General features: G+C 42.5%; 1 protein-coding gene across 2 annotated transcripts in view; it reads left to right on the top strand.

Moving 5' to 3' along the window:
- Positions 1-14981, top strand: part of sh3pxd2aa (SH3 and PX domains 2Aa) — a 528636-nt gene that overhangs the window by 284009 nt on the left and 229646 nt on the right. Inside the window, exon 1 of one of the 2 annotated variants that reach the window (XM_041210526.1) lies at positions 11688-11710. The exons of the other annotated variant lie outside the window; for it this stretch is intronic. The gene's annotated coding sequence lies outside the window, so the exon portion shown is untranslated. Of the gene's footprint in view, positions 1-11687; positions 11711-14981 lie in introns of those variants that run through there. 2 annotated transcript variants of the gene reach the window in all.

The following is a 14981-nucleotide window of genomic DNA, read 5'->3' as shown; positions in this document are numbered from 1 at the left end:
AATTATCTCCATTCTGGCCGGAAATTGTTATTGGTATGGCTGGGAAAGCAGTTAAAATTCAGTGTCAAGGTTAACAATCCATTCAACAGTTTCAACTGGTGCAGTGTGAATCGTTGTGATGCTATCAGGAAATAATGCAGCTTTATAGTGCCTGATTATAGACAGAAGTACAAAGTATTGGAGAACTGGACTCTCCTGTTTGGTCCTTAAAGAGTTTGTAAACAGAGTCATGGCCAGGCTGAGGTGTGGTGACTGTTAGAGAAATCATTATGCACTTAATACAGTTTGGCTGAGACCATTTCTTCAAACATTTCCTTATCTTGTTGCTGATTCTTTCCTTTTTTTGCCTTTGATGTGCTGACCTGATCGCTGTAGAGAAATCCAATTTGATGAATCCACCTCATGTCGTTTGGTTTTTACAGACTGCAGCCAATTGTAGGATCATGGAACATTATTCTAGAGTGTGAGAGCCATGCTGTCTGCTTTCCATCCGCATAGATTTATTTCCTTGGCAGGACTCACGGCGACTAGTGAATTACCCATAATGTACTCCATTAGAAAACTGCTTCCTTCACATTAACTCTCAAAGATACTTACTACATTTGCCATTCATAATTGCCTCCAAAATCCACATAATCATTCCCTGTGGACTAACCTTCAGCACGGAGTCCCTCAGAGAATTCATATTTGTTTTGTATAATTATAATGTTATTGTGGAGACACATTACTGACCCTAGCTGCCTGTGCTGTCAAACTGGACACAAGAAGTGTAGGCCAGTAAGATTGTTGTTGAGCCGCATGACATTTTATTTTAAATTCTGTATGATTTTTATATCTTGTGTACATTATTCATGCAAAGGCTATGGACTTGATAACATCACTGCCATTGCCCTGAAGTTACGTGCGCTACAGCACTTGACAAATAGCCTGCTCACCAGCATTCAGTTTAAATTCTGCTGTAATTATTTGGCTACAGGCCTTATCACAGCCATAATCCAGCATAGATACAAGAGCTAAGAATAGCCGCCCTCAACATCAAGGTATTCAAACAAGTGAGCACCAAAGAGCCCTGGCTTTTAGTGGCTTAATGAAAAGGAGCCAGCAAAGGTTTTGACTAAAGGTGGAATTTTCTGTGCCCGCTGGTGTCGGGCTTGTTTGGTGGCATGCAGAGAAATGGCGAGAAGGCCAAAAATTAGCTTCCTGATGTCATGAAACCAGTTTGCGATCGTCCGCTCAGCGGGCCGCATTCCGCGCCATCGGGCATCGGGAATCTCATTGTAATACATCTGCATATCATCATAAGGCCAGCCCACCAAACTCACGAGCGCACCCCCCCCTCCCCCCTCCCCCACACACACAGCCCACTCCCACTCCTGCTGGATCATCTGCCCACGTCAGCGGGAAAACACGCCAGTGCAGAACACGCATTGACAAGTGTGACGTGCTGAAGTTGGGACTTACCGCTAGGGCCTTGCTCACATTGCGGACATCCGAGGAGCAGAAGCGGCTGGAGCCCGACAGCAACGGCACACTGGAGTAACATCCATAGCATGCTGGGTGGATTCTCATGGACTTGTCTCTGCTGTGAATCAACTCATGGGAGTTGGAAAGTCACCGTTGATACTCACAATGGAAGATGGTCAAGGGGGTGGGAGAGGAAGGTCTAGGATCGACTGGGAGAGGAAGAGGTGGGGGGTGAGGATGGGAGGGGGGGAATGAAGGCATTGGGGGGTGAGTTCGGGAGGGGGGAATCAAGGTGTCGGAGGGGAGGGAGTACAGGGGAGGAAGGGTAACGGGGAGAAGGCAGCTTCAACTGAGCTCCCTGGCACTCAGAGGACTGTTGGGGAAGAGGTATCTGTGAGGTCCGAGTCAGATGACGAGCCACTGGATTCGACCTTCCAGCTCATCCTGGGGAGTCAGCAGAAGGCGGTACATCATAAGAGCTGTTGGAGACCCTCAACTGAGTGGCTCGCAAGTTGAAGGAGTGTGTCTGCCTGCTCTCTGATGAAGTGGTGCCCACGTGTGCACTTATGGAGGTCTCGGGGAGGATGGCGGATGCTATGAAGACACGGAGATGCGCAGTAGCCATGGGTGAGTTCCAGCAGTAGCAACAAGAGGGTGAAATGGGGCACCTTGATGTCCCTCTAGGTGCTCCTTCCCCTCAATGAATTAGGCCAGGGCCCTCCGGCACCCGAAGCGAACAGCAGCAGCAGCTGGACGTCCCTGGATCATCCACTCAGGAATCTGAGAGGTTGTCCACTCCCTCTGAGTCCCCTTTGCCTGTGAGCCCCTCAGTCTCATCCTCCGTCACCACAGAGGGAGCAGCCAGTGATTCTGGAAGAAAATGTGTGTCTGTGGCAAGGTCTTTCAGAGCCTTGAGCAAGCACTCTCTCACGCACACGGATCCTTCCTGTATCACACTCATCTCAATTTTCTGAGCATTTTCAATGCTGCCTGCTGGGGTTCACTTTCAGTTGACCATCTGAGCCGACCTGCATTTCCGCCCACCCACTGATCACACTCACATGCAGCACCTGACCTCGCCCACCAGGACTCTCATTTCACTTTTGATTTGGACAGCATGTGCTAATTCGGTTTTACTTTCATTCCCCCATCCGTTACCCTCCCCCAGTCACCCATTTCCTCTCCCCCATCACAGCTGACACCCCCTGGCATCACCTTCCACCTCCCCTTCCGTGGCCTACCAGCAATAGCCCATTTCTTTCGGCGATGTCATGATGAAACTGCACATTCCCAAAAATCCCACCCCTATCCATGTTAATCTCCCCGAATTCCTCCTTCCACATCTAGATTACTGGGTGCAGTTTTGGTCTCCACGTTTAAGAAAAGATATACTTGCATTGGAGGTGGTACAGTGAAGGTACACTAGATTGGTCTCTGGGATGAGGGGGCTGTCCTATGATGAGAGGCTGAATAAATTGGGTTTATATTCTCTAGAGTTTAGAAGAATGAGAGGTGATCTTATTGAAACCTACAAAATTCTGAAAGGGTTTGACAGGGTGAATGCTGAGAGATTGTTTCCGCTGGCCGGGGAATATAAAACACGGGGGCACAGGATAAGGGGCCAATCAGTTAGGACTGAGATGTAGAGAGATTACTTCACTCAAAGGGTTGTGAATCTTTAGCATTCTCAAAAGACAACTCGCCAATTCCAGGTATTAGCCTGATACAAAAACTAAAATACCTGGAAAAACTCAGCAGGTCTGTCAGCATCTGCGGAGAGGAACACAGTTAACGTTTCGAGTCCGAATGACCCTTCAACATTAGCCTGGTAAACCTTCTCTGAACTGCTTCCAACTCATTTAAATCTTTCCTTAAATAAGGAGACCAATACTGTACAAAATACTCTAGATGTGGCCTCACCAATTCTCTCTGTAAATGAAGAAAAACCCCCATGCCCTTGTATTCAATTCCCTTCACAATAAACGTTAACAATCTCCAGACCACATCTGGAGGATTGTGTACAGTATTGGTCTCCTTATTTAAGGAAAGATGTAAATACTTTAGAAGTAGTTCAGAGAAAGTTTACTAGACTAATACCTGGAATGGGCGGGTTGTCTTGAGGAAAGATTGGACAGGCTAGGTTTGTATCCATTGTTGCTTAATAGAGTAGGAGGTGACTTGATTGAAACATATAGATCCTGAGGGGACTTGACAGGGTGGATGTGGAAAGGATGCTTCCTCTCATTGGAGAAGCTAGAACTCAGGGTCACTGTTTAAAAATAAAGGGTTGCCCGCTTAAGAAGAATATGAGGAATTTTTTTTCTAGAGGGTTGTGAGATTTTGGAATTCCCTTCCTCAAAAGGTGGTACTTGAATATCTTTAAGGCAGATAGATAGACTCTTGACAAGCAAGGGGATGAAAGGTTTTCAGGGGTAGGCAAGAATGTGAAGTTGAGGTTAAAATCAGATCAGCCATGATCTTATTAAATAATGGAGTCGGCTAGAGGGGCAGAGTGGCCTACTCCTGCTCCTAATTCTTATGTTTGTACGTTCATTCTGTTAGCTTTGCTAGTTGCTGCACCGGCATACTAACCTTTTGTGATTTATGCACTGGGACACCCAGGTCCCTCTGCATCTCCGAGCTCTGCAATCTCTCACCATTTAGAGACTATGCTTATTTTTTATTCATCCTGCCAAAATGGGCAACCTCACTCTTTCCCACATTATACTCTATTTGCCAGATTTTTGCCCACTCACCTAAAGTATCTATATCCTTTTGTAGCTTTCTTATATCCTCTTCAAAACTTACTTTCCTACCTATCTTTGTGTCATTAACAAATTTTGCAGCTATCCCATTGGTTCCTTCATCCGCATCATTTATATAAATTGTAAAGATTTGAGGTTGTAGCACTGATCCCTGTGGCATACCACTCGTCAAATCCTGCCAATCAGAAAGTGACCTATTTACGCCTACTCTCTGTTTCCTGTTAGCTAACCAATCTTCTATCCATGCCAACATACTTAGCTTTTGTTTTCCACAATAACTTTGATGCAGCGCGTTACCAAATGCCTTCTGAAAATCTAAGTACATTACGTCCACCAGTTCCCTTTTATCTGTAGCACATTTGACTCCTTTAAAGAACTCCAATAAGTTGGGTAAACATGATTTCCATTTCAGAAAACCATGTTGACTCTGGCTGATTGCCTTGAATTTATCTAACTTCCCGGCTATAACATCTTTACTAATAGCTTCTAACATTTTCCCAATGATAGATTTTAAGCTAACTGGCATAAAATTTCCTGCTTTCTGTCTTCCTCCCTTTTTGAATAAAGAGTTACATTAGCTATTTTCCAATCTAATGGAACCTTTCCCAAATATAATGAATTTTGGAAAATTAAAACCAATGCATCAACTATCTCACTAGCTACCTCTTTTAACATCCTAGGATGAAGTCCATCAGGACCTGGGACCTGTCATCCCACAGTTCAAACAATTTGCCAAGTACCACTTCCCTGGTGATTATAATTTTCTTGAGTTAGTCCCTCCCTTCCAATTCCTGATTTACAGCTATTTCTGGGATGTTATTTTTATTCTGTATAGTGAAGACCAATGCAAAATACCCGTTCAATTCATCTATAGACTCTGGAGCAGTTCCTACAGATTGGACCGTGGCAAATGTAACCCCACTATTTAAAAAGGAGGGAGAGAAAAAACAGAAAATTACAGACCAGTTAGCTTAGCATCAGTAGTGGGGAAAATACTAGAGTCTATTATAAAAGACGTGTTAACAGAACACTTGGAAAGCATTAACGAGATTAGACAAAGTCAGCATGGGTTTATGAAAGGGAAGTCATGCTTAACTGATCTATTGGAGTTTTTTGAGGATGTAACTAGTAGAATAGATAAGGGAGAACTAGTAGAAGTGGTGTTATTTGGATTTCAAGAAGGCTTTCAATAAGGTCCCACATAAGGGGCTAGTGGGCAAAATTAAAGCACATGGGATCGGGGGTAATATACTGGCATGGATTGAGAATTGGTTGGCAGACCGGAAACAGAGAGTGGGAATAAATGGGTCTTTTTCCAGATGGGAGATGGTGACTAGTGGTTTACCGCAGGGATCAGCGCTTGGGCTCCAGCTAATCACGATATATATAAATGACTTGGATGAGGAAACCAAATGCAATATTTTCAAGTTTGCTGATGACACAAAACTGCACGGGGTTGTGAGGAGGATGCAAGGAGACTTCAGGGCGATTTAGACAAGTTGTGCGTGTGGGCAAACACATGGCAATTGCAGTATAACGTGGATAAATGTGAAATTATATGTGAAAAACAGAAAGGCAGAGTATTATTTAAATGGTGATATATTAGGAAATGTGAATGTACAAAGGGATTTGGGTGGCCTTGTACACAAGCCAATGAAAGTGAACAGGCAGGTGCAGCAAGCAATTAGGAAGGTAAATGGTGTGTTGGCCTTCATTGCAAGAAGGTTTGAGTTCGGAAGTAGGAATGTCTTCCTGCAGTTATACAAGGCCTTGGTGAGACCATACCTGGAGTATCTCGTGCAGTTTTGGTCTCCTTGCCCAAGAAAGAAGTTGTTGAACTCAACGTTAAGTCCGGAAGGCTGTAAAGTGCCTAATCGGAAGGTGAGGTTCTGTTCCTCCAGTTTGCATTAGGCTTCACTGGAACATTGCCTAGATCATGAACTCTCTCCTCCATCCTCACCCCTTTTTTAAATCTCCTCCTTTCAATATTCATTTCCATATTTTAACTTCTATCTTTTCATTCTTATTTTTTATCCACTTATTTTGATTTTTATTCATTTTCATTTTTATTCATTGTTTTATCCCCATCTTTTATCCTATTTTCAATCTTTTTTCCCACCACCGTTCCCTCCCACCACCCCGCCCCCACTTGGGCCGTCTGCCACTTGTTCATGTTGTTCTTTCCAGAGTGCTTACCTTTGTCCTGTTATTGTCACATTCTGCTTTCTGACCTTAATGCCACCACCACCTTTAGCCAGTACCGCTACTATTAATACCCCTTTGTCCTTTTGTCCATGGCATCTCTGACAACCTCTCCTTTGCCTCCACCTATCACTGGCCTTCTATCCAGCTTCACCTGTTCCACCCCCCTTAAACAGTATAAATTTGATCACATTTTTACTTCTCTTTAGCTCTGAAGAAGAGTCATACGGCTACAGAATGTTAACTTTTTTTCTCTCCACTGATGCTGTTAGGCCTGCTGAGTTTTTCCAGAATTTTCTGTTTTTGATTGAGGCAAAAGGTATGTTGGCCTTCATGGCAAGAGAATTTGAGTTCAGAAGTAGGGATGTCTTACTGCAGTTATACAGGGCTTTGGTGAGACCACATCTGGAGTATTGTGTGCAGTTTTGGTCTCCCTACCTAAGAAAGGATATGCTTGCCATAGAAGGGTGCGCAGCAAAGGTTCACTTATACCGAGATGGCTGGACTGTCATATGAGGAGAGATTGCTTCGACTGGGCCCGTATTCACTACAGTTTAGAAGAATGAGAGGGGATCTGATTGAAATGTATAAAATTCTAACAGGGCTAGACAAGATGCCGGGGAGGATGTTTCACCTGGTTGGGGAGTCCAGAACCAGGGGCCACAGTCTCAGGATATGGGGCAGGCCATTTAGGACTGAGGTGAGGGAAAGTTTCTCTGCTCAGGGGTTGGCCAACCTGTGGAATTCTCTACCACAGAAGGTTGTGGAGGCCGGGTCACTAAGTATATTCAAGAAATAAATTGATAAATTTTTAGATATTAGGGGCATCAAGGGGCATGGAGAGAAAGTGGGAATATAGTGGTGTGATAGAGGATCAACCATGATCATATTGAATGGTAGAGCAGGCTTGCAGGGCCAAATGGCCTACTCCTGCTCCAAGTTTCTATGTTTGTGTCTGCCATTTCCTTATTTTCCATTATTAACTCCCCAGACTCACTTTTTGTGCTGAGGATAAGGAATCTGCAAGGGGATATAGATAGGTTGAGTGAGTGGGCAAAAAATTGGCAGATGGAGTTCAATTGTGGGAAAGTGTGAGGTCATGCACTTTGGTAGGAAGAATCAAAAGGCAGACTATTATTTCAATGGCGAGAGACTCCAAAAAAGTGCAGCACAGTGGGATCTGGGTGTTCTTGTGCATGAAACACAAAAAGTTAGCAAGCAGGTGCAGCAAGTAATTAAGAAAGCAAAAAGAATTTTGGCCTTTATTGCTAGGGGGTTGGAGCTTAAAAATCGGGAAGTCTTATTACAACTGTACAGGGTGTTGGTGAGGCCGCACCTGGAGTACTGTGTAAAGTCTTGGTTCCCGTATTTAAGAAAAGATATACTGACATTGGAGGCAGTTCAAAAGAGATTCACTAGGCTGATTCCTGGGATGAAGGGGTTGACTTATTAAGCATGGCTAAACAGGTTAGGCCTTTATTCATTAGAGTTTAGAAGAATGAGGGATGATCTTATTGAAACGTACACGATGCTGTGGGGGCTTGACATGGTAGATGTTGAGATGATGTTTCCACTAGTGGGGAAATCTCAAACTAGAGGACATAGTTACAAAATAAGGGGACGCTCATTTAAAACTGAGGTGCAATGGAATTTTTTCTCTCAGAGAGTAGTGTGTGTCTGGGATTCTTTACCTCCAGAGAGTTGTGGAGGCTAGATCACTGAAAGCACTTAAGGAGGAGGTAGATAGACTTTTGAAATATCAGGGAGTTGAGGGCTATGAGGAGCTGGCATAAAAGAGGAGTTGAGGCCTGGGGCAGATCAGCCATGTTCTTATTGAATGATGGGTAGACTTGAGGGGCTGAATGGCCTACTTCTGCTCCTATTCCTTATGTTCTTAGGATCAACGCTCACTTTGTTAACTCTTTTCTTTTAAAAAATATCTATAGAAACTCTTACGGTCTTTATATTTCTAGCTAGTTTTCTCTCATACTCTAATTTTTTCCCCCTTATTAATCTTTTAGTCATTCTTAACTTTTTTTTTGTGTTCTGTCCAATCTTCTGACCTGCCATCCACATTTGTATAATTGCATGCTTTTTATTTAAGTTTGGTGCTATCTTTAGCTTTTGGATGGGTGGGTCCAGTGGGTACAAATTGTTAATATTGCTACATGTTTTTATTTTTATAGCGTCGGATTATTGTTTGAGACCTGAAAGTACAAAGTCTTGGGACATTTTAATGAGTCAACTGCTGGCCAAATGACTGCATCTTCCGGTCAGCGAGCAGGGAGTGAGGCCAGCTTACTGACATGTAAAATGATGCGGGGTGATGTCGCCACGCGTCATTTAGATTTTCAGTTCGGCGGACACGCAGCCGAATCAGCTGTGCGCTCGCCAAACTGTCAAGGGTCTATTAAGGCCATTAAATAAGTAATTAAACTGATTAATGGACCTGCCCATCCAACCTTAACCCAGGCAGCCTTCAGAAAAAACATGAAACCTCATCCACAGGCGGAATGAGGTTCCGTGAGGGTATTAAAATTTGTATGAAATGTCTAAATAAAGAAAATTGACATGTCCAAGTGTCACATGAGGGGACATGTCAGGAATATTTTTTTCTGCCTTTGATAAAATTTTGAATCTTAAGCCGATCTCCCTGAGGCAGCACTTTCATCCCCCGATAGGGGGAAAATGCTGCCCTAAGTTTCTGCTTCAGTGACTGAAATAATAGCTCCCACTGGTGGCAGAGAATTGGCCTTGCAGCATTTCAGTTGACTCTCCTGGTCTGATGATTGCTGAGTATTTGTTAAAATAATCATTTCAACCCTTCCAAAATTCCAATCGTGTTAGGAGCATAGACGTGTTGTTACCAGAAGATAATTGAATATTCATCACGATTTCCTGGAACTTAGCTGATTGATTTTTTTTGTCGGGAGCCAAGAAGAAATTCCAAAGCAAAAAAGACCTAAGTATTTCTTTCTTTTAGTTTAAAACTGAGCTTTCCCTGGCATTTGTAAGATTGCGCTCATCTGATTAAGCTGAATAACTTGCATATATATTTGTATAATCCAGTGTTGTCATCATTTTAAACAGCTGAATGCTGCTTTTTCTAAATAATTCATTCTGTGAATCTGTCTATATATCTATGTCTCAATCTTTTGCTTCTCTTGCCAGCTCTGTGATATAAAATATAATATAAATATCCTTCATCCTAAATTTACCTTACTTCAGTGACTGATTTCAAGTCTGTCACATGGAATGAAAGCAATATGAGAAGATAATTTAAGAATAGCATCCAAATACCAATATTTCCAAAACCATTTTGCAGCAAATACCATCTAACTGAAAATCTTTCAAAAGGGCTGACTCGATGGACTGAATGGACTCCTTCCATGTTGTACTTATTCTGTGATTTCACTGATCCATTGTTCCTTCCTGTGGTATTTAAATGGAGAGGGACTGCAATAATGCTGTTGCTACAGTGGAATCTTGATGTCCTTGTACATGAATCATGAAAAGTCAGCATGCATGTGTAGCAAGTAATTAGGAAGACAAATGGAATGTTAGCCTTTGTTGCAAGGGTGAACAATGTATAAAGATTGCTTCACAAGGTTGATTCCTGGGATGAAGGGGTTTTCTTATGATGAAAGGTTGATCAGTTTTGGCCCATGCTCATTGGAGTTTAGAAGTATGAGAAGTGATCTTACTGACTCTGAGCCGGTTTGACAGTATAGGTGCTGAGAGGATGTTTCCTCTCATGGGGGAATCTAGAACTAGGGGACACAGTTTCAAATTAAGGGGTCCCTCATGTAAAACGGAGATGGGAGAAAATTCTTCTCTCAGAGGGTCAGCTAGTGTTTGGAACCCTCTTTTCCAGAGAGCAGTGGAGGCTGGGTCATTGAATATATTCTAGGCTGAGTTTGATAGATTTTTGATTGACAAGGGGGTGAAAGATTATGGGGACATGCTGGAAAATGGAGTTAAGACTGCAATCAGATCTTATTGAATGACAGTGCAGTCTCAAGGGCCTGAATGGCAGACTCCTGCTTCTATTTCTTAATGTGTTTTTATGCTCTTATATTGGTACAGTGGTTATCACTGGATTTCGCTGATCCAGTACCATGAGTTATGTTTGAAACATATTTGGATGATCCTAGTTTTTAACGATCAATCTATCTTTGTAAATTATTAATTGTTAAATGAAAGACAAGGTAACTTTTTAACCAACCAACAAAAAAGGAAAGTGAGGAACTGGAGTATAAGTGTGTGTCATTGTGGTAAGTGCTATTCAACAACCTGGGACATAGGAGAAATGGTGTTCTGTGAGGAGACTTGTGTCTCCATCTAATGATTGTTGTTGAATGTCTGAGCATTCACATTGATATTTAGATACTGAATAAAACCCTGTCTCTATAGTGTACCAAATATTAGGAACAGAGAGCTGCTTTCTGACTGAAGCAAGCAGATAATCGGAGGTCAGTGCCACAAGACTTTAGCTTTGGGGCATGAAATTCTGGAACCAGGCAGCTTGGGGTTCTGGCACAATGAGACCCATTCTCCTTGCTAGTAGTTGCACAGTCACGTTCAAGTGCATCACAATTAACCAATTTATAGAGAGAATAGTGCTGATAGTTAAAATATGATTTGTCCTATTATTTAGAATTTGAATTGATGCCTTGGATATTTTCTCTGAACTTTCAGATGCATTTATTTCAACTCATGTTGCCAGGGAGAACTATGTATTTATTTCTTTTCCATTTTACTCTTCAACTCTGACAGCAGATTTCATCTCAGTGATCCTGTCCACTGGCTGGAATATAAAACCTAATTCCAGGCTGGGGTCTGCTATAGCACAAATACAAAATTATTTAATTTATCGTCTCAAAGGCTGCAGGTTTTTGATACTGAATTTTACACCAAACATTTCATTTTGAATCCCAAAAAAATTTATTCATAATTTGTTACTGGATGAATTTGATATTTAATGAAAATAGCAACCACAAGCCCCTTTAAGCAGTAGATGGTATGATCTCAAAGCAAATCACATGATTCTGCAATCCCTGTTGGAGCAGTCGAGCTATTTTTCCTCTTGCTGTCTGGTTCTGAATGTGCTGTAGTCAGGCTTCCCTCAGTCTCGCCCTGTTCCTGAATGATGAATAATGAGAGAAAGTGGAGGGAGCTGCAGGTACCAGCTCAGGTCTCACCATCAGACACACCACTAATCATGTCTCTCTGCTGCTGTTTGTTTTACAGAGAATGTGGAGCAATAAGGAAAAAATCAGGTAAGCATTGTTTTTCTAATTATAATTTTATATGGTGCACATATATTGCCACAGATAAATATATATTGTATATATATTGCCATTGAAAAGTTATGATGTTCAAGCTGAATGTCCAAAGGAAGCAGCCACTAATGAACACATAAAGTAAGTGTGCCAGCCAGAGGCTGACCTCCATACAGGTGCTCGCACCAGCTGGTGATTGCAATAACTCAAATTTAAAGACACACAAAGCTGGCTGAGTTATTTTCTTACTTAGATGTCTATAATAACTCAGAGAGATTCTATGTGTGTGCTCGTGGACCTAAAACTAATTGAAACATAAACTTCATACATGTACCTTCTATCAGACCTGAAAAATGAAGCCTAGCCGCATTTTCCTTCTCGGAGTTTTATGGCAGCCATTCAGTCGAATCAAATTGTTATCTGCCTTCTTTCACATTCCCCAGAATTGATCAAAATTGAGTATTGCAGCAATGTAATTGTGCCAGAAATTGCTGCAGAATTGCACAGCTCTTTTGGAAGCTTGTTGTTAAGATTGGACTGACGAAGGTTGGGCTGGGATTGCATTTTTGTCTGTGCTATGAATCACAATCTGTGAAAGCTACTTATGACACTTATCATCGAGGTTTAGGAAAGGCCAGCATTGAAATTCTGTGTAACTTTGTGATAGTGAGCACAATTTGAAGAGCTTCCAGTGCATCCTTTCATGGATAAAAACTTCATCACTTTCACAGTATTAATCTTAACAGATTAGCTGAGAGTTTGAAAGCTTGTGTAGTACAAAATGTGCAAGTGTAACTCTTTCTGTGCTCAGTGCATATAGCTGATGCTCTTATTGTTTTTATTACAGATGTTTGCTATAGTTTGACTTCAGTGTTACTTTTATAGCTCTTGTTAGATTTGAGGGGGGATAACCTTTCTGTGCTGCCGCACAAGAACAATTGCACGTGTACTCAATTTACTCAAGTGGCTATTCTTCACCTGTGAATGTGCAAAATTTGTCTCAGTGGGCTGCTCAACTTCTGTTAGGGGGAGGGGTGATATTGTGGCTGAGTTTGATGATGCCTTTTCTCCTTAGTTCACCTAGGCAGTTGCCAACTGAATCGCAGTCAAGAATCAATCATACAATCATAGAATGATTACAGCAAAGTAAAGGGAGTCATTCAACCTATCTTGTCCCTGCTCACTTTGCAAGAGCAACTCAGCTAGTCCCACTCTCCCACCCTTTCCTCATAGCGGTGAAGTTTTCAAGTACTTATCTAATTCTCTTTCAAAAGCCATAATTGAATCTGCCTTCACCACCCTCTCAGGCAGTTCTTCCCAGATCCTAACTACCTGCTGAGTAAAAATGTTTTTCCTCAAGTTGCCTTTGGCTCATTTGCCAATCACCTCATATCAGTGTCCTCTGGTTCTCGAATGGGAGTAATTTTTCTCTAACTACTCCATCTAGATCCCTCATGATTTCGAATGCCTTTACAAGTCTCCTCTCAACTTTCTCAAAGGGAAACAACCCCAGCTTCTCCAATCTGTCCATGTAACTGAAGTCATCCTTGGAATTATTCTCATAAGTCTTTTCTGCACTCTCTTCAATGCATTCTCATCCTTCCTAAAGTTTGGTGCCCAGAATTGGATGTAAAACTCCAGTTGAGGCAAAGCCAGTGTTTTATAAAGGTCCTTTGCTTCATAACTTCCTTGCTTTTGTATTCCATACTTCTATTTATAAAGGCCCCACCTTCAATGATTTATGCACATATACCCCTAGGTCCACCCTCTAGAATTGTACACTTGTACAATTGTGCACCCCCTCTAGAATTATACACTGTTGTGATCCTTGGCCAAACCCCCAAGTTGTTGGTGAGATCCAGTTAGGATCAAACAATAATGTTTGCTGAAAGTAGGCAAAGTCTGAGATTCAAGACACTTGCTAATAGAATAAAGCCACATGATTCCACGAGTTTTGAACAAACAAAAAATAATCCTCACTATACAAGGTCAGAAAATTATTTGCAATCTGTATCTTATACTCTTAACATTCAAAGTAAGTACATTGAATTAACAGGCAAACTGTGGTCGGACACACCACACTACACAATAAATGACAGGTGTGACCAAAACAGATTCCATGGATTTCTCAACAATCCACCCAGACGTAGGAAACACTTTGAGTCAACCAAGCTCACTGAAACTCTGTCTCTCATGAGGGTTTCCAATCTTCACTCTTGAAGATCTCGCCTTGGAATTTTCTCCAAAAGTCAATCCAACTCGGATGGCTTCCACAATGGCCCGCTTCACAGGGTTTCAATCTCGCCTTCCAAATTTCCTTGATTTCCAAGTACACTCAAGCACCAACTCACAAGCATGATTTCAGATCTTCAGCCGTACTAAGCAGAACATTACTGCTCTTTAAGGGGTACCCTTGCCCGATTGGCCTACACCATCGAGTCGCCAACCTTCAGCTGCCTTCTCAGATCTTCAGGGCTTTTTTTGAGCCCTCTTTGATTACCAGGACTTCTCCTGAGCCCACTTCACTTAACGTTTTCTCCCAATTGGAACCTGTTTCTCTGCTGCTTGCTTTTCTTAACTTGGACTTGTTTCTGTCTCCTGCCTTTCTTCCTTACCTGAGATTCCTTTTGGGATTCTCCTTGTCCTCTCTCCCTTGTCCCTTACTTGGGACACTTCGAGGGACCTCTCCCTATCCTGTCTCCCTTGTCTCTCTCTCTGGGACATTTGTTGGCTATGGCGCTCCGCACCTGGTCACCTGATCTGGGTTTTTGCGCCATTTTTCTTTTCTACCTATGGGCAGGCATGCAGGACCTGTCCTGGCCCTGATGGATGTAAAGATGCCGAACTGAGCATGTATCCTGCTCCCGGCCTGCGCATGTGCAGAGAGTCCGAGGGCTGTTGGTAACTTAGAAACATAGAAAGTAGGAGCAGGAGTAGGTCATTCAGCCCATTGAACCTGCACCACTGTTCAATTTGATCATAGCTGATCCTCTTTCTCAACGTCATGCTCCCCTCCCCATACCACTTGATGCCTTTAGCATCTGGAAATCTATTTATTTACTTATTAAATATATTCAGTGACTTGGCCTCCACAGCCTTCTTTGGTAGAGAATTCCATAGGTTCACCACCCTCTGAGTGAAGAAATTTCTCCTCATCTCAATCCTGAATGGCCTCTCCCATATCCTCAGACTGTGACCCCTTGTTCTAGACCCTCCAGCCAGGGGAAACATCCTTCCTGCTTCCAGTCTGTCCATCCCTGTCAGAATT

This window comes from Carcharodon carcharias, chromosome 17 (assembly GCF_017639515.1).
Source record: "Carcharodon carcharias isolate sCarCar2 chromosome 17, sCarCar2.pri, whole genome shotgun sequence".
Taxonomy (NCBI): domain Eukaryota; kingdom Metazoa; phylum Chordata; class Chondrichthyes; order Lamniformes; family Lamnidae; genus Carcharodon; species Carcharodon carcharias.
The sequence above is the reverse complement of the archived record's forward strand: the minus strand, read 5'-3'. Positions and strand labels throughout refer to the sequence as shown.